This window comes from Lissotriton vulgaris, chromosome 1_2 (genome assembly GCF_964263255.1).
Source record: "Lissotriton vulgaris chromosome 1_2, aLisVul1.2, whole genome shotgun sequence".
Taxonomy (NCBI): domain Eukaryota; kingdom Metazoa; phylum Chordata; class Amphibia; order Caudata; family Salamandridae; genus Lissotriton; species Lissotriton vulgaris.
The window spans coordinates 101,319,723-101,342,299 of NC_141686.1; the positions used below are offsets into that span (position 1 = coordinate 101,319,723).

At 42.7% G+C, this 22,577-nt stretch overlaps 11 non-coding genes across 11 annotated transcripts; all 11 read right to left on the reverse strand.

The window, feature by feature from the left end:
* Positions 1 to 1,272: 1,272 nt before the first annotated feature.
* On the reverse strand, positions 1,273 to 1,572 carry LOC147734524 (signal recognition particle RNA). Its single transcript, XR_015308134.1, has one exon.
* Positions 1,573 to 3,342: 1,770 nt separating this feature from the next.
* On the reverse strand, positions 3,343 to 3,642 carry LOC147734525 (signal recognition particle RNA). Its single transcript, XR_015307725.1, has one exon.
* Positions 3,643 to 5,240: 1,598 nt separating this feature from the next.
* Positions 5,241 to 5,540, reverse strand: LOC147734526 (signal recognition particle RNA). The gene has a single exon (XR_015308193.1).
* Positions 5,541 to 7,138: 1,598 nt separating this feature from the next.
* LOC147734527 (signal recognition particle RNA) lies at positions 7,139 to 7,438 on the reverse strand. The gene has a single exon (XR_015307693.1).
* A 1,598-nt stretch (positions 7,439 to 9,036) lies between these two features.
* Positions 9,037 to 9,336, reverse strand: LOC147734528 (signal recognition particle RNA). Its single transcript, XR_015307670.1, has one exon.
* Positions 9,337 to 10,934: 1,598 nt separating this feature from the next.
* On the reverse strand, positions 10,935 to 11,234 carry LOC147734529 (signal recognition particle RNA). The gene has a single exon (XR_015307899.1).
* Positions 11,235 to 12,832: 1,598 nt separating this feature from the next.
* Positions 12,833 to 13,132, reverse strand: LOC147734530 (signal recognition particle RNA). The gene has a single exon (XR_015308112.1).
* A 1,598-nt stretch (positions 13,133 to 14,730) lies between these two features.
* Positions 14,731 to 15,030, reverse strand: LOC147734531 (signal recognition particle RNA). Its single transcript, XR_015308089.1, has one exon.
* A 1,598-nt stretch (positions 15,031 to 16,628) lies between these two features.
* Positions 16,629 to 16,928, reverse strand: LOC147734532 (signal recognition particle RNA). Its single transcript, XR_015308200.1, has one exon.
* A 2,360-nt stretch (positions 16,929 to 19,288) lies between these two features.
* On the reverse strand, positions 19,289 to 19,588 carry LOC147734533 (signal recognition particle RNA). The gene has a single exon (XR_015308194.1).
* A 1,598-nt stretch (positions 19,589 to 21,186) lies between these two features.
* Positions 21,187 to 21,486, reverse strand: LOC147734534 (signal recognition particle RNA). Its single transcript, XR_015308113.1, has one exon.
* Between the last annotated feature and the right edge of the window lie 1,091 nt (positions 21,487 to 22,577).

Consider the following 22,577-nt stretch of genomic DNA (forward strand, 5'->3'; position numbering starts at 1 on the left):
GAGAAAGAAAGTGAGAGAGAAGAGCCAACTTAGGGCTGAGTTTCTCATTATCTGCCAGTGACTCCCTGTAGAACCTTACAGGCACAATTCAGGCTCTCCTGTAGACATCCATCCCTTCTTGTTATGCCGAGCCAGCCAATGTTGAGAAAAGCAGCAAGGGTCACATTGATGGAAGACATCTGAAACATTGGAAGTTATAAAGTGGTATGGAGTGGGAGGGCTAGAAGAGGTATTATAAAGAATGAATTCGCGTCATTCTGTTCTCTAGCCTCAACAGCTTCAAGAGAGGAACTCTTGCTGGCCAAGAAGACCAATGTCAGTTCAGCTTGAGCAGGTGAAAGCTTGCCTGATTCTGCAAAAGGATGAGATTACGCTTTTGGGTTAGAAGTGGTTGCGGGCTACTGCATACTAAGAAACCGTTTATTGAGGTTTGGTTGGATTACTCGATCTTCTCCCACCTCAAAATCAGCTGCTAATTCAGTGTTCTATACCAATGAGCTATTTTTGTCCTCCCTGCCCCTTCCAGCGAATGGGTCCCCCTGACTAACAAAAGTGATTCAAACAGATTTGTATACCTTTTCATAGGAGACTTCGTGATGCATTTTATACTGTGCCAATGCAAGGTAGATTGAGTAATGATCTGGACAGCCCCATACTGGAGAACTGCAGCGCCTGTCAACCTGATCCCTTCTGCTGGTATTGTTAAACAACATCAAGATTTAAAAGTATTAAACCGCAAGAGTTGGCTGGAGTAAGGCCGAAGGCTCCAATGTTTGGGAGTTGCACAGTTCTCAGTCTTTTCATGTTTCTCTCAAAGAGCGAAGGGCCCTCTTATTTCTCCTTCTCATTCATATATGGAATTGAATGAGGGCTAATCAAAAAATGAATTAGAGCTGGACGTAGGAATGCAGCAGAAGACCCAGCAAATGCATTTCAAAGTTGATCTTCTAAGGATACTTTTGTACTTGACAGATCAATTTAATCCTACAGGTGCTCTAAAATGAAGAATGCATTTCAGTCATTCTTGCAGAAAATCACACAGCCATCTATTCTAGGCTGCACAGAGTTTTCCGTCCTCTCCACCTGCTAGCTTGTTGTTGCAATATGTTGCAATTCTGGAGAATTGTCTGCTATGCTAGAATGCCCGGCCCAGTTCAAATGTTCATTGTACTTCCTGCAAAAATATCAAAAGAAAAACAAAGATTTGGTTTTGGAAAAATAATTCATTACCATCTTGTAAAAATCAAAACGTTCACATTTGAGTCAAAAAAAGAGAGGCTAGGTCTCATTGTGTTGCTCAAGCTGTGTTACACCTACTGCTCTCAGGTGCTGTCCTGCTACCGATGGGCATGGAAGCTTTGGCCTGCTCTGTTTCCAGCCTGGGTCGGTGCACCACTCATTACACAACCTGAAATTCTAGAGCTCCCTCTAGAACACCATATTGATACCCAACGTAGCATGGACACCTGATCAGCACAGCTGAGGGCAGCCCAGAACCCCTGAGCACAAGCAATCCTCAAGCCTCAGCCTCCCAAGTAGCTAGGACAACAGGCACACGCCACCATGCCCGGCAAACACAGCACATGTCCTAATGATGAAATGCATTGCTTAAGTAAGGATAATGATAAAGTACAGTGTAATGAATTGATGGTATGCCAACCGTATTTCAAGAAAATCTATTTCACTATCCTTCAAAGAAAGGAAAATAATGTCTTATCAAGAAGCAGTGTGAATTTTATTTATTTATTTATTTATTTATGGAATTTTTAATGCGCAGCTACTACCCAAGGGTGTCTAGGCGCAGTATGATACTTTAAGATACAGTGGTAAGCACAAACCTATTGGTTGAAGAGCCAAGTCTTCAATGCCCTACGAAAACAGATGAGAGTAGGAGCAGTTTTGATGTGTGAGGGCCTTTAAAAAAGATGTGGAGTTTCCTAAAGGAAAAGAAGAGGGTTGAACTGATTTAAGGGAGAGAGGAAGTAGGGTCAGAAAGTTTGTGAAGGGGATGTGAATACAATATAGATACTAGTATTTAGAGAGTGAGAGATAGGTAGAGGGAGAGAGGAGAAAGAAAGTGAGAGAGAAGAGCCAACTTAGGGCTGAGTTTCTCATTATCTGCCAGTGACTCCCTGTAGAACCTTACAGGCACAATTCAGGCTCTCCTGTAGCCATCCATCCCTTCTTGTTATGCCGAGCCAGCCAATGTTGAGAAAAGTAGCAAGGGTCACAATGATGGAAGACATCTGCAACATTGGAAGTTATAAAGTGGTATGGAGTGGGAGGGCTAGAAGAGTTATTATAAAGAATGAATACGCATCATTCTGTTCTCTAGCCTCAACAGCTTCAAGAGAGGAATTCTTGCTGGCCAAGAAGACCAATGTCAGTTCAGCTTGAGCAGCTGAAAGCTTGCCTGATTCTGCAAAAGGATGAGATTACGCTTTTGGGTTAGAAGTGGTCGCGGGCTACTGCATACTAAGAAACCGTTTATTGAGGTCCAGTTGGATTACTCGATCTTCTCCCACCTCAAAATCAGCTGCTAATTCAGTGTTCTATACCAATGAGCTATTGTTGTCCTCCCTGCCCCTTCCAGCGAATGGGTCCCCCTGACTAACAAAAGTGATTCAAACAGATTTGTATACCTTTTCATAGGAGACTTCATGACGTATTTTATACTGTGCCAGTGCAAGGTAGATTGAGTAATGATCTGGACAGCCCCATACTGGAGAACTGCAGCGCCTGTCAACCTGATCCCTTCTGCTGGGATTGTTAAACAACATCAAGATTTAAAAGTATTAAACCGCAAGAGTTGGCTGGAGTAAGGCCGAAGGCTCCAATGTTTGGGAGTTACACAGTTTTCAGTCTTTTCATGTTTCTCTCAAAGAGCGAAGGGCCCTCTTATTTCTCCTTCTCATTCATATATGGAATTGAATGAGGGCTAATCAAAAAATTAATTAGAGCTGGACGTAGGAATGCAGCAGAAGACCCAGCAAACGCATTTCAAAGTTGCTCTTCTAAGGATACTTTTGTACTTGACAGATCAATTTAATCCTACAGGTGCTCTAAAATGAAGAATGCATTTCAGTCATCCTTGCAGAAAATCACACAGCCATCTATTCTAGGCTGCACAGAGTTTTCAGTCCTCTCCTCCTGCTAGCTTGTTGTTGCAATATGTTGCTATTCTGGAGAATTGTCTGCTATGCTAGAATGCCCGGACCAGTTCAAATGTTCATTGTACTTCCTGCAAAAATATCAAAAGAAAAAAAAAAAAGATTTGGTTTTGGAAAAATAATTCATTACCATCTTGTAAAAGTCAAAACGTTCACATTTGAGTCAAAAAAAGAGAGGCTAGGTCTCACTATTTTGCTCAAGCTGTGTTACACCTACTGCTCTCAGGTGCTGTCCTGCTACCGATGGGCATGGAAGCTTTGGCCTGCTCTGTTTCCAGCCTGGGTCGGTGCACCTCTCATTACACAACCTGAAATTCTAGAGCTCCCTGTAGAACACCATATTGATTTCCAACGTAGCATGGACACCTGATCAACACAGCTGAGTGCAGCCCAGAACCCCTGAGCTCAAGCAATCCACAAGCCTCAACCTCCTAAGTAGCCAGGACAACAGGCACACGCCACCATGCCCGGCAAACACAGCACATGTCCTAATGATGAAATGCATTGCTTAAGTAAGGATAATGATAAAGTACGGTGTAATGAATTGATGGTATGCCAACCGTATTTCAAGAAAATCTATTTCACTATCCTTCAAAGAAAGGAAAATAATGTCTTATCAAGAAGCAGTGTGAATATGGGAAGGGCCTTTAAAAAAGATGTGGAGTTTCCTAAAGGAAAAGAAGAGGGTTGAACTGATTTAAGGGAGAGAGGAAGTAGGGTCAGAAAGGTTGTGAAGGGGATGTGAATACAATATAGATACTAGTATTTAGAGAGTGAGAGATAGGTAGAGGGAGAGAGGAGAAAGAAAGTGAGAGAGAAGAGCCAACTTAGGGCTGAGTTTCTCATTATCTGCCAGTGACTCCCTGTAGAACCTTACAGGCACAATTCAGGCTCTCCTGTAGCCATCCATCCCTTCTTGTTATGCCGAGCCAGCCAATGTTGAGAAAAGTAGCAAGGGTCACAATGATGGAAGACATTTGCAACATTGGAAGTTATAAAGTGGTATGGATTGGGAGGGCTAGAAGAGTTATTATAAAGATTGAATACGCATCATTCTGTTCTCTAGCCTCAACAGCTTCAAGAGAGGAATTCTTGCTAGCCAAGAAGACCAATGTCAGTTCAGATTGAGCAGGTGAAAGCTTGCCTGATTCTGCAAAAGGATGAGATTACGCTTTTGGGTTAGAAGTGGTCGCGGGCTACTGCATACTAAGAAACCGTTTATTGAGGTCCAGTTGGATTACTCGATCTTCTCCCACCTCAAAATCAGCTGCTAATTCAGTGTTCTATACCAATGAGCTATTTTTGTCCTCCCTGCCCCTTCCAGCGAATGGGTCCCCCTGACTAACAAAAGTGATTCAAACAGATTTGTATACCTTTTCATAGGAGAATTCATGACGTATTTTATACTGTGCCAATGCAAGGTAGATTGAGTAATGATCTGGACAGCCCCATACTGGAGAACTGCAGCGCCTGTCAACCTGATCCCTTCTGCTGGGATTGTTAAACAACATCAAGATTTAAAAGTATTAAACCGCAAGAGTTGGCTGGAGTAAGGCCGAAGGCTCCAATGTTTGGGAGTTACACAGTTTTCAGTCTTTTCATGTTTCTCTCAAAGAGCGAAGGGCCCTCTTATTTCTCCTTCTCATTCATATATGGAATTGAATGAGGGCTAATCAAAAAATGAATTCGAGCTGGACGTAGGAATGCAGCAGAAGACCCAGCAAACGCATTTCAAAGTTGCTCTTCTAAGGATACTTTTGTACTTGACAGATCAATTTAATCCTACAGGTGCTCTAAAATGAAGAATCCATTTTAGTCATCCTTGCAGAAAATCACACAGCCATCTATTCTAGGCTGCACAGAGTTTTCCGTCCTCTCCACCTGCTAGCTTGTTGTTGCAATATGTTGCAATTCTGGAGAATTGTCTGCTATGCTAGAATGCCCGGCCCAGTTCAAATGTTCATTGTACTTCCTGCAAAAATATCAAAAGAAAAACAAAGATTTGGTTTTGGAAAAATAATTCATTACCATCTTGTAAAAATCAAAACGTTCACATTTGAGTCAAAAAAAGAGAGGCTAGGTCTCACTATTTTGCTCAGGCTGTGTTACACCTACTGCTCTCAGCTGCTGTCCTGCTACCGATGGGCATGGAAGCTTTGGCCTGCTCTGTTTCCAGCCTGGGTCAGTGCACCACTCATTACACAACCCGAAATTCTAGAGCTCCCTCTAGAACACCATATTGATACCCAACATAGCATGGACACCTGATCAGCACAGCTGAGTGCAGCCCAGAACCCCTGAGCTCAAGCAATCCACAAGCCTCAGCCTCCCAAGTAGCTAGGACAACAGGCACACGCCACCATGCCCGGCAAATACAGCACGTGTCCTAATGATGAAATGCATTGCTTAAGTAAGGATATTGATAAAGTACGGTGTAATGAATTGATGGTATGCCAACCGTATTTCAAGAAAATCTATTTCACTATCCTTCAAAGAAAGGAAAATAATGTCTTATCAAGAAGCAGTGTGAATATGGGAAGGGCCTTTAAAAAAGATGTGGAGTTTCATAAAGGAAAAGAAGAGGGTTGAACTGATTTAAGGGAAAGAGGAAGTAGGGTCAGAAAGTTTGTGAAGGGGATGTGAATACAATATAGATACCAGTATTTAGAGAGTGAGAGATAGGGAGAGGGAGAGAGGAGAAAGAAAGTGAGAGAGAAGAGCCAACTTAGGGCTGAGTTTCTCATTATCTGCCAGTGACTCCCTGTAGAACCTTACAGGCACAATTCAGGCTCTTCTGTAGCCATCCATCCCTTCTTGTTATGCCGAGCCAGCCAATGTTGGGAAAAGTAGCAAGGGTCACAATGATGGAAGACATCTGCAACATTGGAAGTTATAAAGTGTTATGGAGTGGGAGGGCTAGAAGAGTTATTATAAAGAATGAATACGCATCATTCTGTTCTCTAGCCTCAACAGCTTCAAGAGAGGAATTCTTGCTGGCCAAGAAGACCAATGTCAGTTCAGCTTGAGCAGGTGAAAGCTTGCCTGATTCTGCAAAAGGATGAGATTACGCTTTTGGGTTAGAAGTGGTCGCGGGCTACTGCATACTAAGAAACCGTTTATTGAGGTCCGGTTGGATTACTCGATCTTCTCCCACCTCAAAATCAGCTGCTAATTCAGTGTTCTATACCAATGAGCTATTTTTGTCCTCCCTGCCCCTTCCAGCGAATGGGTCCCCCTGACTAACAAAAGTGATTCAAACAGATTTGTATACCTTTTCATAGGAGAATTCATGACGTATTTTATACTGTGCCAATGCAAGGTAGATTGAGTAATGATCTGGACAGCCCCATACTGGAGAACTGCAGCGCCTGTCAACCTGATCCCTTCTGCTGGTATTGTTAAACAACATCAAGATTTAAAAGTATTAAACCGCAAGAGTTGGCTGGAGTAAGGCCGAAGGCTCCAATGTTTGGGAGTTACACAGTTTTCAGTCTTTTCATGTTTCTCTCAAAGAGCGAAGGGCCCTCTTATTTCTCCTTCTCATTCATATATGGAATTGAATGAGGGCTAATCAAAAAATGAATTAGAGCTGGACGTAGGAATGCAGCAGAAGACCCAGCAAACGCATTTCAAAGTTGCTCTTCTAAGGATACTTTTGTACTTGACAGATCAATTTAATCCTACAGGTGCTCTAAAATGAAGAATGCATTTCAGTCATCCTTGCAGAAAATCACACAGCCATCTATTCTAGGCTGCACAGAGTTTTCAGTCCTCTCCTCCTGCTAGCTTGTTGTTGCAATATGTTGCAATTCTGGAGAATTGTCTGCTATGCTAGAATGCCCGGCCCAGTTCAAATGTTCATTGTACTTCCTGCAAAAATATCAAAAGAAAAACAAAGATTTGGTTTTGGAAAAATAATTCATTACCATCTTGTAAAAATCAAAACGTTCACATTTGAGTCAAAAAAAGAGAGGCTAGGTCTCACTATTTTGCTCAAGCTGTGTTACACCTACTGCTCTCAGGTGCTGTCCTGCTACCGATGGGCATGGAAGCTTTGGCCTGCTCTGTTTCCAGCCTGGGTCGGTGCACCTCTCATTACACAACCTGAAATTCTAGAGCTCCCTCTAGAACACCATATTGATACCCAACGTAGCATGGACACCTGATCACCACAGCTGAGTGCAGCCCAGAACCCCTGAGCTGAAGCAATCCACATGCCTCAGCCTCCCAAGTAGCTAGGACAACAGGCACACGCCACCATGCCCGGAAAACACAGCACATGTCCTAATGATGAAATGCATTGCTTAAGTAAGGATAATGATAAAGTACGGTGTAATGAATTGATGGTATGCCACCCATATTTCAAGAAAATCTATTTCACTATCCTTCAAAGAAAGGAAAATAATGTCTTATCAAGAAGCAGTGTGAATATGGGAAGGGCCTTTAAAAAAGATGTGGAGTTTCCTAAAGGAAAAGAAGAGGGTTGAACTGATTTAAGGGAGAGAGGAAGTAGGGCCAGAAAGTTTGTGAAGGGGATGTGAATACAATATAGATACTAGTATTTAGAGAGTGAGAGATAGGTAGAGGGAGAGAGGAGAAAGAAAGTGAGAGAGAAGAGCCAACTTAGGGCTGAGTTTCTCATTATCTGCCAGTGACTCCCTGTAGAACCTTACAGGCACAATTCAGGCTCTTCTGTAGCCATCCATCCCTTCTTGTTATGCCGAGCCAGCCAATGTTGGGAAAAGTAGCAAGGGTCACAATGATGGAAGACATCTGCAACATTGGAAGTTATAAAGTGTTATGGAGTGGGAGGGCTAGAAGAGTTATTATAAAGAATCAATACGCATCATTCTGTTCTCTAGCCTCAACAGCTTCAAGAGAGGAACTCTTGCTGGCCAAGAAGACCAATGTCAGTTCAGCTTGAGCAGGTGAAAGCTTGCCTGATTCTGAAAAAGGATGAGATTACGCTTTTGGGTTAGAAGTGGTTGCGGGCTACTGCATACTAAGAAATCGTTTATTGAGGTTTGGTTGGATTACTCGATCTTCTCCCACCTCAAAATCAGCTGCTAATTCAGTGTTCTATACCAATGAGCTATTTTTGTCCTCCCTGCCCCTTCCAGCGAATGGGTCCCCCTGACTAACAAAAGTGATTCAAACAGATTTGTATACCTTTTCATAGGAGACTTCGTGACGTATTTTGTACTGTGCCAATGCAAGGTAGATTGAGTAATGATCTGGACAGCCCCATACTGGAGAACTGCAGCGCCTGTCAACCTGATCCCTTCTGCTGGTATTGTTAAACAACATCAAGATTTAAAAGTATTAAACCGCAAGAGTTGGCTGGAGTAAGGCCGAAGGCTCCAATGTTTGGGAGTTGCACAGTTCTCAGTCTTTTCATGTTTCTCTCAAAGAGCGAAGGGCCCTCTTATTTCTCCTTCTCATTCATATATGGAATTGAATGAGGGCTAATCAAAAAATGAATTAGAGCTGGACGTAGGAATGCAGCAGAAGACCCAGCAAATGCATTTCAAAGTTGCTCTTCTAAGGATACTTTTGTACTTGACAGATCAATTTAATCCTACAGGTGCTCTAAAATGAAGAATGCATTTCAGTCATCCTTGCAGAAAATCACACAGCCATCTATTCTAGGCTGCACAGAGTTTTCCGTCCTCTCCACCTGCTAGCTTGTTGTTGCAATATGTCGCAATCCTGGAGAATTGTCTGCTATGCTAGAATGCCCGGCCCAGTTCAAATGTTCATTGTACTTCCTGCAAAAATATCAAAAGAAAAACAAAGATTTGGTTTTGGAAAAATAATTCATTACCATCTTGTAAAAATCAAAACGTTCACATTTGAGTAAAAAAAAGAGAGGCTAGGTCTCACTATTTTGCTCCAGCTGTGTTACACCTACTGCTCTCAGGTACTGTCCTGCTACTGATGGGCATGGAAGCTTTGGCCTGCTCTGTTTCCAGCCTGGGTCAGTGCACCACTCATTACACAACCTGAAATTCTAGAGCTCCCTCTAGAACACCATATTGATACCCAACGTAGCATGGACACCTGATCAGCACAGCTGAGTGCAGCCCAGAACCCCTGAGCTCAAGCAATCCACAAGCCTCAGCCTCCCAAGTAGCTAGGACAACAGGCACACGCCACCATGCCCGGCAAATACAGCACGTGTCCTAATGATGAAATGCATTGCTTAAGTAAGGATATTGATAAAGTACGGTGTAATGAATTGATGGTATGCCAACCGTATTTCAAGAAAATCTATTTAACTATCCTTCAAAGAAAGGAAAATAATGTCTTATCAAGAAGCAGTGTGAATATGGGAAGGGCCTTTAAAAAAGATGTGGAGTTTCCTAAAGGAAAAGAAGAGGGTTGAACTGATTTAAGGGAGAGAGGAAGTAGGGTCAGAAAGTTTGTGAAGAGGATGTGAATACAATATAGATACTAGTATTTAGAGAGTGAGAGATAGGTAGAGGGAGAGAGGAGAAAGAAAGTGAGAGAGAAGAGCCAACTTAGGGCTGAGTTTCTCATTATCTGCCAGTGACTCCCTGTAGAACCTTACAGGCACAATTCAGGCTCTCCTGTAGACATCCATCCCTTCTTGTTATGCCGAGCCAGCCAATGTTGAGAAAAGCAGCAAGGGTCACATTGATGGAAGACATCTGAAACATTGGAAGTTATAAAGTGGTATGGAGTGGGAGGGCTAGAAGAGGTATTATAAAGAATGAATACGCGTCATTCTGTTCTCTAGCCTCAACAGCTTCAAGAGAGGAACTCTTGCTGGCCAAGAAGACCAATGTCAGTTCAGCTTGAGCAGGTGAAAGCTTGCCTGATTCTGCAAAAGGATGAGATTACGCTTTTGGGTTAGAAGTGGTCGCGGGCTACTGCATACTAAGAAACCGTTTATTGAGGTTTGGTTGGATTACTCGATCTTCTCCCACCTCAAAATCAGCTGCTAATTCAGTGTTCTATACCAATGAGCTATTTTTGTCCTCCCTGCCCCTTCCAGCGAATGGGTCCCCCTGACTAACAAAAGTGATTCAAACAGATTTGTATACCTTTTCATAGGAGACTTCGTGATGTATTTTATACTGTGCCAATGCAAGGTAGATTGAGTAATGATCTGGACAGCCCCATACTGGAGAACTGCAGCGCCTGTCAACCTGATCCCTTCTGCTGGTATTGTTAAACAACATCAAGATTTAAAAGTATTAAACCGCAAGAGTTGGCTGGAGTAAGGCCGAAGGCTCCAATGTTTGGGAGTTGCACAGTTCTCAGTCTTTTCATGTTTCTCTCAAAGAGCGAAGGGCCCTCTTATTTCTCCTTCTAATTCATATATGGAATTGAATGAGGGCTAATCAAAAAATGAATTAGAGCTGGACGTAGGAATGCAGCAGAAGACCCAGCAAACTCATTTTAAAGTTGCTCCTTTGAGGATACTTTTGTACTTGACAGATCAATTTAATCCTACAGGTACTCTAAAATGAAGAATGCATTTCAGTCATCCTTGCAGAAAATCACACAGCCATCTATTCTGGGCTGCACAGAGTTTTCAGTCCTCTCCACCTGCTAGCTTGTTGTTGCAATATGTTGCAATTCTGGAGAAATGTCTGCTATGCTAGAATGCCCGGCCCAGTTCAAATGTTCATTGTACTTCCTGCAAAAATATCAAAAGAAAAACAAAGATTTGGTTTTGGAAAAATAATTCATTACCATCTTGTAAAAATCAAAACGTTCACATTTGAGTCAAAAAAAGAGAGGCTAGGTCTCACTATTTTGCTCAGGCTGTGTTACACCTACTGCTCTCAGGTGCTGTCCTGCTACCGATGGGCATGGAAGCTTTGGCCTGCTCTGTTTCCAGCCTGGGTCAGTGCACCACTCATTACACAACCTGAAATTCTAGAGCTCCCTCTAGAACACCATATTGATACCCAACATAGCATGGACACCTGATCAGCACAGCTGAGTGCAGCCCAGAACCCCTGAGCTCAAGCAATCCACAAGCCTCAGCCTCCCAAGTAGCTAGGACAACAGGCACACGCCACCATGCCCAGCAAATACAGCACGTGTCCTAATGATGAAATGCATTGCTTAAGTAAGGATATTGATAAAGTACGGTGTAATGAATTGATGGTATGCCAACCGTATTTCAAGAAAATCTATTTAACTGTCCTTCAAAGAAAGGAAAATAATGTCTTATCAAGAAGCAGTGTGAATATGGGAAGGGCCTTTAAAAAAGATGTGGAGTTTCCTAAAGGAAAAGAAGAGGGTTGAACTGATTTAAGGGAGAGAGGAAGTAGGGTCAGAAAGTTTGTGAAGGGGATGTGAATACAATATAGATACTAGTATTTAGAGAGTGAGAGATAGGTAGAGGGAGAGAGGAGAAAGAAAGTGAGAGAGAAGAGCCAACTTAGGGCTGAGTTTCTCATTATCTGCCAGTGACTCCCTGTAGAACCTTACAGGCACAATTCAGGCTCTCCTGTAGACATCCATCCCTTCTTGTTATGCCGAGCCAGCCAATGTTGAGAAAAGCAGCAAGGGTCACATTGATGGAAGACATCTGAAACATTGGAAGTTATAAAGTGGTATGGAGTGGGAGGGCTAGAAGAGGTATTATAAAGAATGAATACGCGTCATTCTGTTCTCTAGCCTCAACAGCTTCAAGAGAGGAACTCTTGCTGGCCAAGAAGACCAATGTCAGTTCAGCTTGAGCAGGTGAAAGCTTGCCTGATTCTGCAAAAGGATGAGATTACGCTTTTGGGTTAGAAGTGGTTGCGGGCTACTGCATACTACGAAACCGTTTATTGAGGTTTGGCTGGATTACTCGATCTTCTCCCACCTCAAAATCAGCTGCTAATTCAGTGTTCTATACCAATGAGCTATTTTTGTCCTCCCTGCCCCTTCCAGCGAATGGGTCCCCCTGACTAACAAAAGTGATTCAAACAGATTTGTATACCTTTTCATAGGAGACTTCGTGACGTATTTTATACTGTGCCAATGCAAGGTAGATTGAGTAATGATCTGGACAGCCCCATACTGGAGAACTGCAGCGCCTGTCAACCTGATCCCTTCTGCTGGTATTGTTAAACAACATCAAGATTTAAAAGTATTAAACCGCAAGAGTTGGCTGGAGTAAGGCCGAAGGCTCCAATGTTTGGGAGTTGCACAGTTCTCAGTCTTTTTATGTTTCTCTCAAAGAGCGAAGGGCCCTCTTATTTCTCCTTCTCATTCATATATGGAATTGAATGAGGGCTAATCAAAAAATGAATTAGAGCTGGACGTAGGAATGCAGCAGAAGACCCAGCAAATGCATTTCAAAGTTGCTCTTCTAAGGATACTTTTGTACTTGACAGATCAATTTAATCCTACAGGTGCTCTAAAATGAAGAATGCATTTCAGTCATCCTTGCAGAAAATCACACAGCCATCTATTCTAGGCTGCACAGAGTTTTCCGTCCTCTCCACCTGCTAGTTTGTTGTTGCAATATGTTGCAATTCTGGAGAATTGTCTGCTATGCTAGAATGCCCGGCCCAGTTCAAATGTTCATTGTACTTCCTGCAAAAATATCAAAAGAAAAACAAAGATTTGGTTTTGGAAAAATAATTCATTACCATCTTGTAAAAATCAAAACGTTCACATTTGAGTCAAAAAAAGAGAGGCTAGGTCTCATTATGTTGCTCAAGCTGTGTTACACCTACTGCTCTCAGGTGCTGTCCTGCTACCGATGGGCATGGAAGCTTTGGCCTGCTCTGTTTCCAGCCTGGGTCGGTGCACCACTCATTACACAACCTGAAATTCTAGAGCTCCCTCTAGAACACCATATTGATACCCAACGTAGCATGGACACCTGATCAGCACAGCTGAGGGCAGCCCAGAACCCCTGAGCACAAGCAATCCACAAGCCTCAGCCTCCCAAGTAGCTAGGACAACAGGCACACGCCACCATGCCCGGCAAACACAGCACATGTCCTAATGATGAAATGCATTGCTTAAGTAAGGATAATGATAAAGTACGGTGTAATGAATTGATGGTATGCCAACCGTATTTCAAGAAAATCTATTTCACTATCCTTCAAAGAAAGGAAAATAATGTCTTATCAAGAAGCAGTGTGAATATGGGAAGGGCCTTTAAAAAAGATGTGGAGTTTCCTAAAGGAAAAGAAGAGGGTTGAACTGATTTAAGGGAGAGAGGAAGTAGGGTCAGAAAGGTTGTGAAGGGGATGTGAATACAATATAGATACTAGTATTTAGAGAGTGAGAGATAGGTAGAGGGAGAGAGGAGAAAGAAAGTGAAAGAGAAGAGCCAACTTAGGGCTGAGTTTCTCATTATCTGCCAGTGACTCCCTGTAGAACCTTACAGGCACAATTCAGGCGCTCCTGTAGCCATCCATCCCTTCTTGTTATGCCGAGCCAGCCAATGTTGAGAAAAGTAGCAAGGGTCACAATGATGGAAGACATTTGCAACATTGGAAGTTATAAAGTGGTATGGATTGGGAGGGCTAGAAGAGTTATTATAAAGAATGAATACGCATCATTCTGTTCTCTAGCCTCAACAGCTTCAAGAGAGAAATTCTTGCTGGCCAAGAAGACCAATGTCAGTTCAGCTTGAGCAGGTGAAAGCTTGCCTGATTCTGCAAAAGGATGAGATTACGCTTTTGGGTTAGAAGTGGTCGCGGGCTACTGCATACTAAGAAACCGTTTATTGAGGTCCAGTTGGATTACTCGATCTTCTCCCACCTCAAAATCAGCTGCTAATTCAGTGTTCTATACCAATGAGCTATTTTTGTCCTCCCTGCCCCTTCCAGCGAATGGGTCCCCCTGACTAACAAAAGTGATACAAACAGATTTGTATACCTTTTCATAGGAGACTTCATGACGTATTTTATACTGTGCCAATGCAAGGTAGATTGAGTAATGATCTGGACAGCCCCATACTGGAGAACTGCAGCGCCTGTCAACCTGATCCCTTCTGCTGGGATTGTTAAACAACATCAAGATTTAAAAGTATTAAACCGCAAGAGTTGGCTGGAGTAAGGCCGAAGGCTCCAATGTTTGGGAGTTACACAGTTTTCAGTCTTTTCATGTTTCTCTCAAAGAGCGAAGGGCCCTCTTATTTCTCCTTCTCATTCATACATGGAATTGAATGAGGGCTAATCAAAAAATGAATTAGAGCTGGACGTAGGAATGCAGCAGAAGACCCAGCAAACGCATTTCAAAGTTGCTCTTCTAAGGATACTTTTGTACTTGACAGATCAATTTAATCCTACAGGTGCTCTAAAATGAAGAATGCATTTCAGTCATCCTTGCAGAAAATCACACAGCCATCTATTCTAGGCTGCACAGAGTTTTCAGTCCTCTCCACCTGCTAGCTTGTTGTTGCAATATGTTGCAATTCTGGAGAATTGTCTGCTATGCTAGAATGCCCAGCCCAGTTCAAATGTTCATTGTACTTCCTGCAAAAATATCAAAAGAAAAATAAAGATTTGGTTTTGGAAAAATAATTCATTACCATCTTGTAAAAATCAAAACGTTCACATTTGAGTCAAAAAAAGAGAGGCTAGGTCTCACTATTTTGCTCAAGCTGTGTTACACCTACTGCTCTCAGGTGCTGTCCTGCTACCGATGGGCATGGAAGCTTTGGCCTGCTCTGTTTCCAGCCTGGGTCGGTGCACCTCTCATTACACAACCTGAAATTCTAGAGCTCCCTCTAGAACACCATATTGATACCCAACATAGCATGGACACCTGATCAACACAGCTGAGTGCAGCCCAGAACCCCTGAGCTCAAGCAATCCACAAGCCTCAGCCTCCCAAGTAGCTAAGACAACAGGCACACGTCGCCATGCCCGGCAAACACAGCACATGTCCTAATGATGAAATGCATTGCTTAAGTAAGGATAATGATAAAGTACGGTGTAATGAATTGACGGTATGCCAACCGTATTTCAAGAAAATCTATTTCACTATCCTTCAAAGAAAGGAAAATAATGTCTTATCAAGAAGCAGTGTGAATATGGGAAGGGCCTTTAAAAAAGATGTGGAGTTTCCTAAAGGAAAAGAAGAGGGTTGAACTGATTTAAGGGAGAGAGGAAGTAGGGTCAGAAAGTTTGTGAAGGGGATGTGAATACAATATAGATACTAGTATTTAGAGAGTGAGAGATAGGTAGAGGGAGAGAGGAGAAAGAAAGTGAGAGAGAAGAGCCAACTTAGGGCTGAGTTTCTCATTATCTGCCAGTGACTCCCTGTAGAACCTTACAGGCACAATTCAGGCTCTCCTGTAGACATCCATCCCTTCTTGTTATGCCGAGCCAGCCAATGTTGAGAAAAGCAGCAAGGGTCACATTGATGGAAGACATCTGAAACATTGGAAGTTATAAAGTGGTATGGAGTGGGAGGGCTAGAAGAGGTATTATAAAGAATGAATACGCGTCATTCTGTTCTCTAGCCTCAACAGCTTCAAGAGAGGAAGTCTTGCTGGCCAAGAAGAGCAATGTCAGTTCAGCTTGAGCAGGTGAAAGCTTGCCTAATTCTGCAAAAGGATGAGATTACGCTTTTGGGTTAGAAGTGGTTGCGGGCTACTGCATACTAAGAAACCGTTTATTGAGGTTTGGTTGGATTACTCGATCTTCTCCCACCTCAAAATCAGCTGCTAATTCAGTGTTCTATACTAATGAGCTATTTTTGTCCTCCCTGCCCCTTCCAGCGAATGGGTCCCCCTGACTAACAAAAGTGATTCAAACAGATTTGTATACCTTTTCATAGGAGACTTCATGACGTATTTTATACTGTGCCAATGCAAGGTAGATTGAGTAATGATCTGGACAGCCCCATACTGGAGAACTGCAGCGCCTGTCAACCTGATCCCTTCTGCTGGGATTGTTAAACAACATCAAGATTTAAAAGTATTAAACCGCAAGAGTTGGCTGGAGTAAGGCCGAAGGCTCCAATGTTTGGGCGTTACACAGTTTTCAGTCTTTTCATGTTTCTCTCAAAGAGCGAAGGGCCCTCTTATTTCTCCTTCTCATTCATATATGGAATTGAATGAGGGCTAATCAAAAAATGAATTAGAGCTGGACGTAGGAATGCAGCAGAAGACCCAGCAAACGCATTTCAAAGTTGCTCTTCTAAGGATACTTTTGTACTTGACAGATCAATTTAAACCTACAGGAGCTCTAAAATGAAGAATGCATTTCAATCATCCTTGCAGAAAATCACACAGCCATCTATTCTAGGCTGCACAGAGTTTTCCGTCCTCTCCACCTGCTAGCTTGTTGTTGCAATATGTCGCAATTCTGGAGAATTGCCTGCTATGCTAGAATGCCCGGCCCAGTTCAAATGTTCATTGTACTTCCTGCAAAAATATCAAAAGAAAAACAAAGATTTGGTTTTGGAAAAATAATTCATTACCATCTTGTAAAAATCAAAACGTTCACATTTGAGTCAAAAAAAGAGAGGCTAGGTCTCACTATTCTGCTCAGGCTGTGTTACACCTACTGCTCTCAGGTGCTGTCCTGCTACCGATGGGCATGGAAGCTTTGGCCTGCTCTGTTTCCAGCCTGGGTCAGTGCACCACTCATTACACAACCCGAAATTCTAGAGCTCCCTCTAGAACACCATATTAATACCCAACGTAGCATGGACACCTGATCAGCACAGCTGAGTGCAGCCCAGAACCCCTGAGCTCAAGCAATCCACAAGCCTCAGCCTCCCAAGTAGCTAGGACAACAGGCACACGCCACCATGCCCAGCAAATACAGCACGTGTCCTAATGATGAAATGCATTGCTTAAGTAAGGATATTGATAAAGTACGGTGTAATGAATTGATGGTATGCCAACCGTATTTCAAGAAAATCTATTTAACTATCCTTCAAAGAAAGGAAAATAATGTCTTATCAAGAAGCAGTGTGAATATGGGAAGGGCCTTTAAAAAAGATGTGGAGTTTCCTAAAGGAAAAGAAGAGGGTTGAACTGATTTAAGGGAGAGAGGAAGTAGGGTCAGAAAGTTTGTGAAGAGGATGTGAATACAATATAGATACTAGTATTTAGAGAGTGAGAGATAGGTAGAGGGAGAGAGGAGAAAGAAAGTGAGAGAGAAGAGCCAACTTAGGGCTGAGTTTCTCATTATCTGCCAGTGACTCCCTGTAGAACCTTACAGGCACAATTCAGGCTCTCCTGTAGACATCCATCCCTTCTTGTTATGCCGAGCCAGCCAATGTTGAGAAAAGCAGCAAGGGTCACATTGATGGAAGACATCTGAAACATTGGAAGTTATAAAGTGGTATGGAGTGGGAGGGCTAGAAGAGGTATTATAAAGAATGAATACGCGTCATTCTGTTCTCTAGCCTCAACAGCTTCAAGAGAGGAACTCTTGCTGGCCAAGAAGACCAATGTCAGTTCAGCTTGAGCAGGTGAAAGCTTGCCTGATTCTGCAAAAGGATGAGATTACGCTTTTGGGTTAGAAGTGGTTGCGGGCTACTGCATACTAAGAAACCGTTTATTGAGGTTTGGTTGGATTACTCGATCTTCTCCCACCTCAAAATCAGCTGCTAATTCAGTGTTCTATACCAATGAGCTATTTTTGTCCTCCCTGCCCCTTCCAGCGAATGGGTCCCCCTGACTAACAAAAGTGATTCAAACAGATTTGTATACCTTTTCATAGGAGACTTCGTGATGTATTTTATACTGTGCCAATGCAAGGTAGATTGAGTAATGATCTGGACAGCCCCATACTGGAGAACTGCAGCCCCTGTCAACCTGATCCCTTCTGCTGGTATTGTTAAACAACATCAAGATTTAAAAGTATTAAACCGCAAGAGTTGGCTGGAGTAAGGCCGAAGGCTCCAATGTTTGGGAGTTGCACAGTTCTCAGTCTTTTCATGTTTCTCTCAAAGAGCGAAGGGCCCTCTTATTTCTCCTTCTCATTCATATATGGAATTGAATGAGGGCTAATCAAAAAATGAATTAGAGCTGGACGTAGGAATGCAGCAGAAGACCCAGCAAACTCATTTTAAAGTTGCTCCTTTGAGGATACTTTTGTACTTGACAGATCAATTTAATCCTAGAGGTGCTCTAAAATGAAGAATGCATTTCAGTCATCCTTGCAGAAAATCACACAGCCATCTATTCTAGGCTGCACAGAGTTTTCAGTCCTCTCCACCTGCTAGCTTGTTGTTGCAATATGTCGCAATTCTGGAGAAATGTCTGCTATGCTAGAATGCCCGGCCCAGTTCAAATGTTCATTGTACTTCCTGCAAAAATATCAAAAGAAAAACAAAGATTTGGTTTTGAAAAAATAATTCATTACCATCTTGTAAAAATCAAAACGTTCACATTTGAGCCAAAAAAAGAGAGGCTAGGTCTCACTATTTTGTCCCCCTGACTAACAAAAGTGATTCAAACAGATTTGTATACCTTTTCATAGGAGAATTCATGACGTATTTTATACTGTGCCAATGCAAGGTAGATTGAGTAATGATCTGGACAGCCCCATACTGGAGAACTGCAGCGCCTGTCAACCTGATCCCTTCTGCTGGGATTGTTAAACAACATCAAGATTTAAAAGTATTAAACCGCAAGAGTTGGCTGGAGTAAGGCCGAAGGCTCCAATGTTTGGGAGTTACACAGTTTTCAGTCTTTTCATGTTTCTCTCAAAGAGCGAAGGGCCCTCTTATTTCTCCTTCTCATTCATATATGGAATTGAATGAGGGCTAATCAAAAAATGAATTAGAGCTGGACGTAGGAATGCAGCAGAAGACCCAGCAAATGCATTTCAAAGTTGCTCTTCTAAGGATACTTTTGTACTTGACAGATCAATTTAATCCTACAGGTGCTCTAAAATGAAGAATGCATTTCAGTCATCCTTGCAGAAAATCACACAGCCATCTATTCTAGGCTGCACAGAGTTTTCAGTCCTCTCCACCTGCTAGCTTGTTGTTGCAATATGTTGCAATTCTGGAGAATTGTCTGCTATGCTAGAATGCCCGGCCCAGTTCAAATGTTCATTGTACTTCCTGCAAAAATATCAAAAGAAAAACAAAGATTTGGTTTTGGAAAAATAATTCATTACCATCTTGTAAAAATCAAAACGTTCACATTTGAGTCAAAAAAAGAGAGGCTAGGTCTCACTATTTTGCTCAGGCTGTGTTACACCTACTGCTCTCAGCTGCTGTCCTGCTACCGATGGGCATGGAAGCTTTGGCCTGCTCTGTTTCCAGCCTGGGTCAGTGCACCACTCATTACACAACCCGAAATTCTAGAGCTCCCTCTAGAACACCATATTGATACCCAACATAGCATGGACACCTGATCAGCACAGCTGAGTGCAGCCCAGAACCCCTGAGCTCAAGCAATCCACAAGCCTCAGCCTCCCAAGTAGCTAGGACAACAGGCACACGCCACCATGCCCGGCAAATACAGCACGTGTCCTAATGATGAAATGCATTGCTTAAGTAAGGATATTGATAAAGTACGGTGTAATGAATTGATGGTATGCCAACCGTATTTCAAGAAAATCTATTTAACTATCCTTCAAAGAAAGGAAAATAATGTCTTATCAAGAAGCAGTGTGAATATGGGAAGGGCCTTTAAAAAAGATGTGTAGTTTCCTAAAGGAAAAGAAGAGGGTTGAACTGATTTGAGGGAGAGAGGAAGTAGGGTCAGAAAGTTTGTGAAGGGGATGTGAATACAATATAGATACTAGTATTTAGAGAGTGAGAGATAGGTAGAGGGAGAGAGGAGAAAGAAAGTGAGAGAGAAGAGCCAACTTAGGGCTGAGTTTCTCATTATCTGCCAGTGACTCCCTGTAGAACCTTACAGGCACAATTCAGGCTCTCCTGTAGACATCCATCCCTTCTTGTTATGCCGAGCCAGCCAATGTTGAGAAAAGCAGCAAGGGTCACATTGATGGAAGACATCTGAAACATTGGAAGTTATAAAGTGGTATGGAGTGGGAGGGCTAGAAGAGGTATTATAAAGAATGAATACGCGTCATTCTGTTCTCTAGCCTCAACAGCTTCAAGAGAGGAACTCTTGCTGGCCAAGAAGACCAATGTCAGTTCAGCTTGAGCAGGTGAAAGCTTGCCTGATTCTGCAAAAGGATGAGATTACGCTTTTGGGTTAGAAGTGGTTGCGGGCTACTGCATACTACGAAACCGTTTATTGAGGTTTGGTTGGATTACTCGATCTTCTCCCACCTCAAAATCAGCTGCTAATTCAGTGTTCTATACCAATGAGCTATTTTTGTCCTCCCTGCCCCTTCCAGCGAATGGGTCCCCCTGACTAACAAAAGTGATTCAAACAGATTTGTAAACCTTTTCATAGGAGACTTCGTGACGTATTTTATACTGTGCCAATGCAAGGTAGATTGAGTAATGATCTGGACAGCCCCATACTGGAGAACTGCAGCGCCTGTCAACCTGATCCCTTCTGCTGGTATTGTTAAACAACATCAAGATTTAAAAGTATTAAACCGCAAGAGTTGGCTGGAGTAAGGCCGAAGGCTCCAATGTTTGGGAGTTGCACAGTTCTCAGTCTTTTCATGTTTCTCTCAAAGAGCGAAGGGCCCTCTTATTTCTCCTTCTCATTCATATATGGAATTGAATGAGGGTTAATCAAAAAATGAATTAGAGCTGGACGTAGGAATGCAGCAGAAGACACAGCAAATGCATTTCAAAGTTGCTCTTCTAAGGATACTTTTGTACTTGACAGATCAATTTAATCCTACAGGTGCTCTAAAATGAAGAATGCATTTCAGTCATCCTTGCAGAAAATCACACAGCCATCTATTCTAGGCTGCACAGAGTTTTCCGTCCTCTCCACCTGCTAGCTTGTTGTTGCAATATGTTGCAATTCTGGAGAATTGTCTGCTATGCTAGAATGCCCGGCCCAGTTCAAATGTTCATTGTACTTCCTGCAAAAATATCAAAAGAAAAACAACGATTTGGTTTTGGAAAAATAATTCATTACTATCTTGTAAAAATCAAAACGTTCACATTTGAGTCAAAAAAAGAGAGGCTAGGTCTCATTATGTTGCTCAAGCTGTGTTACACCTACTGCTCTCAGGTGCTGTCCTGCTACCGATGGGCATGGAAGCTTTGGCCTGCTCTGTTTCCAGCCTGGGTCGGTGCACCACTCATTACACAACCTGAAATTCTAGAGCTCCCTCTAGAACACCATATTGATACCCAACGTAGCATGGACACCTGATCAGCACAGCTGAGGGCAGCCCAGAACCCCTGAGCACAAGCAATCCACAAGCCTCAGCCTCCCAAGTAGCTAGGACAACAGGCACACGCCACCATGCCCGGCAAACACAGCACATGTCCTAATGATGAAATGCATTGCTTAAGTAAGGATAATGATAAAGTACGGTGTAATGAATTGATGGTATGCCAACCGTATTTCAAGAAAATCTATTTCACTATCCTTCAAAGAAAGGAAAATAATGTCTTATCAAGAAGCAGTGTGAATATGGGAAGGGCCTTTAAAAAAGATGTGGAGTTTCCTAAAGGAAAAGAAGAGGGTTGAACTGATTTAAGGGAGAGAGGAAGTAGGGTCAGAAAGTTTGTGAAGGGGATGTGAATACAATATAGATACTAGTATTTAGAGAGTGAGAGATAGGTAGAGGGGGAGAGGAGAAAGAAAGTGAGAGAGAAGAGCCAACTTAGGGCTGAGTTTCTCATTATCTGCCAGTGACTCCCTGTAGAACCTTACAGGCACAATTCAGGCTCTCCTGTAGACATCCATCCCTTCTTGTTATGCCGAGCCAGCCAATGTTGAGAAAAGCAGCAAGGGTCACATTGATGGAAGACATCTGAAACATTGGAAGTTATAAAGTGGTATGGAGTGGGAGGGCTAGAAGAGGTATTATAAAGAATGAATACGCGTCATTCTGTTCTCTAGCCTCAACAGCTTCAAGAGAGGAACTCTTGCTGGCCAAGAAGACCAATGTCAGTTCAGCTTGAGCAGGTGAAAGCTTGCCTGATTCTGCAAAAGGATGAGATTACGCTTTTGGGTTAGAAGTGGTTGCGGGCTACTGCATACTACGAAACCGTTTATTGAGGTTTGCTTGGATTACTCGATCTTCTCCCACCTCAAAATCAGCTGCTAATTCAGTGTTCTCTACCAATGAGCTATTTTTGTCCTCCCTGCCCCTTCCAGCGAATGGGTCCCCCTGACTAACAAAAGTGATTCAAACAGATTTGTAAACCTTTTCATAGGAGACTTCGTGACGTATTTTATACTGTGCCAATGCAAGGTAGATTGAGTAATGATCTGGACAGCCCCATACTGGAGAACTGCAGCGCCTGTCAACCTGATCCCTTCTGCTGGTATTGTTAAACAACATCAAGATTTAAAAGTATTAAACCGCAAGAGTTGGCTGGAGTAAGGCCGAAGGC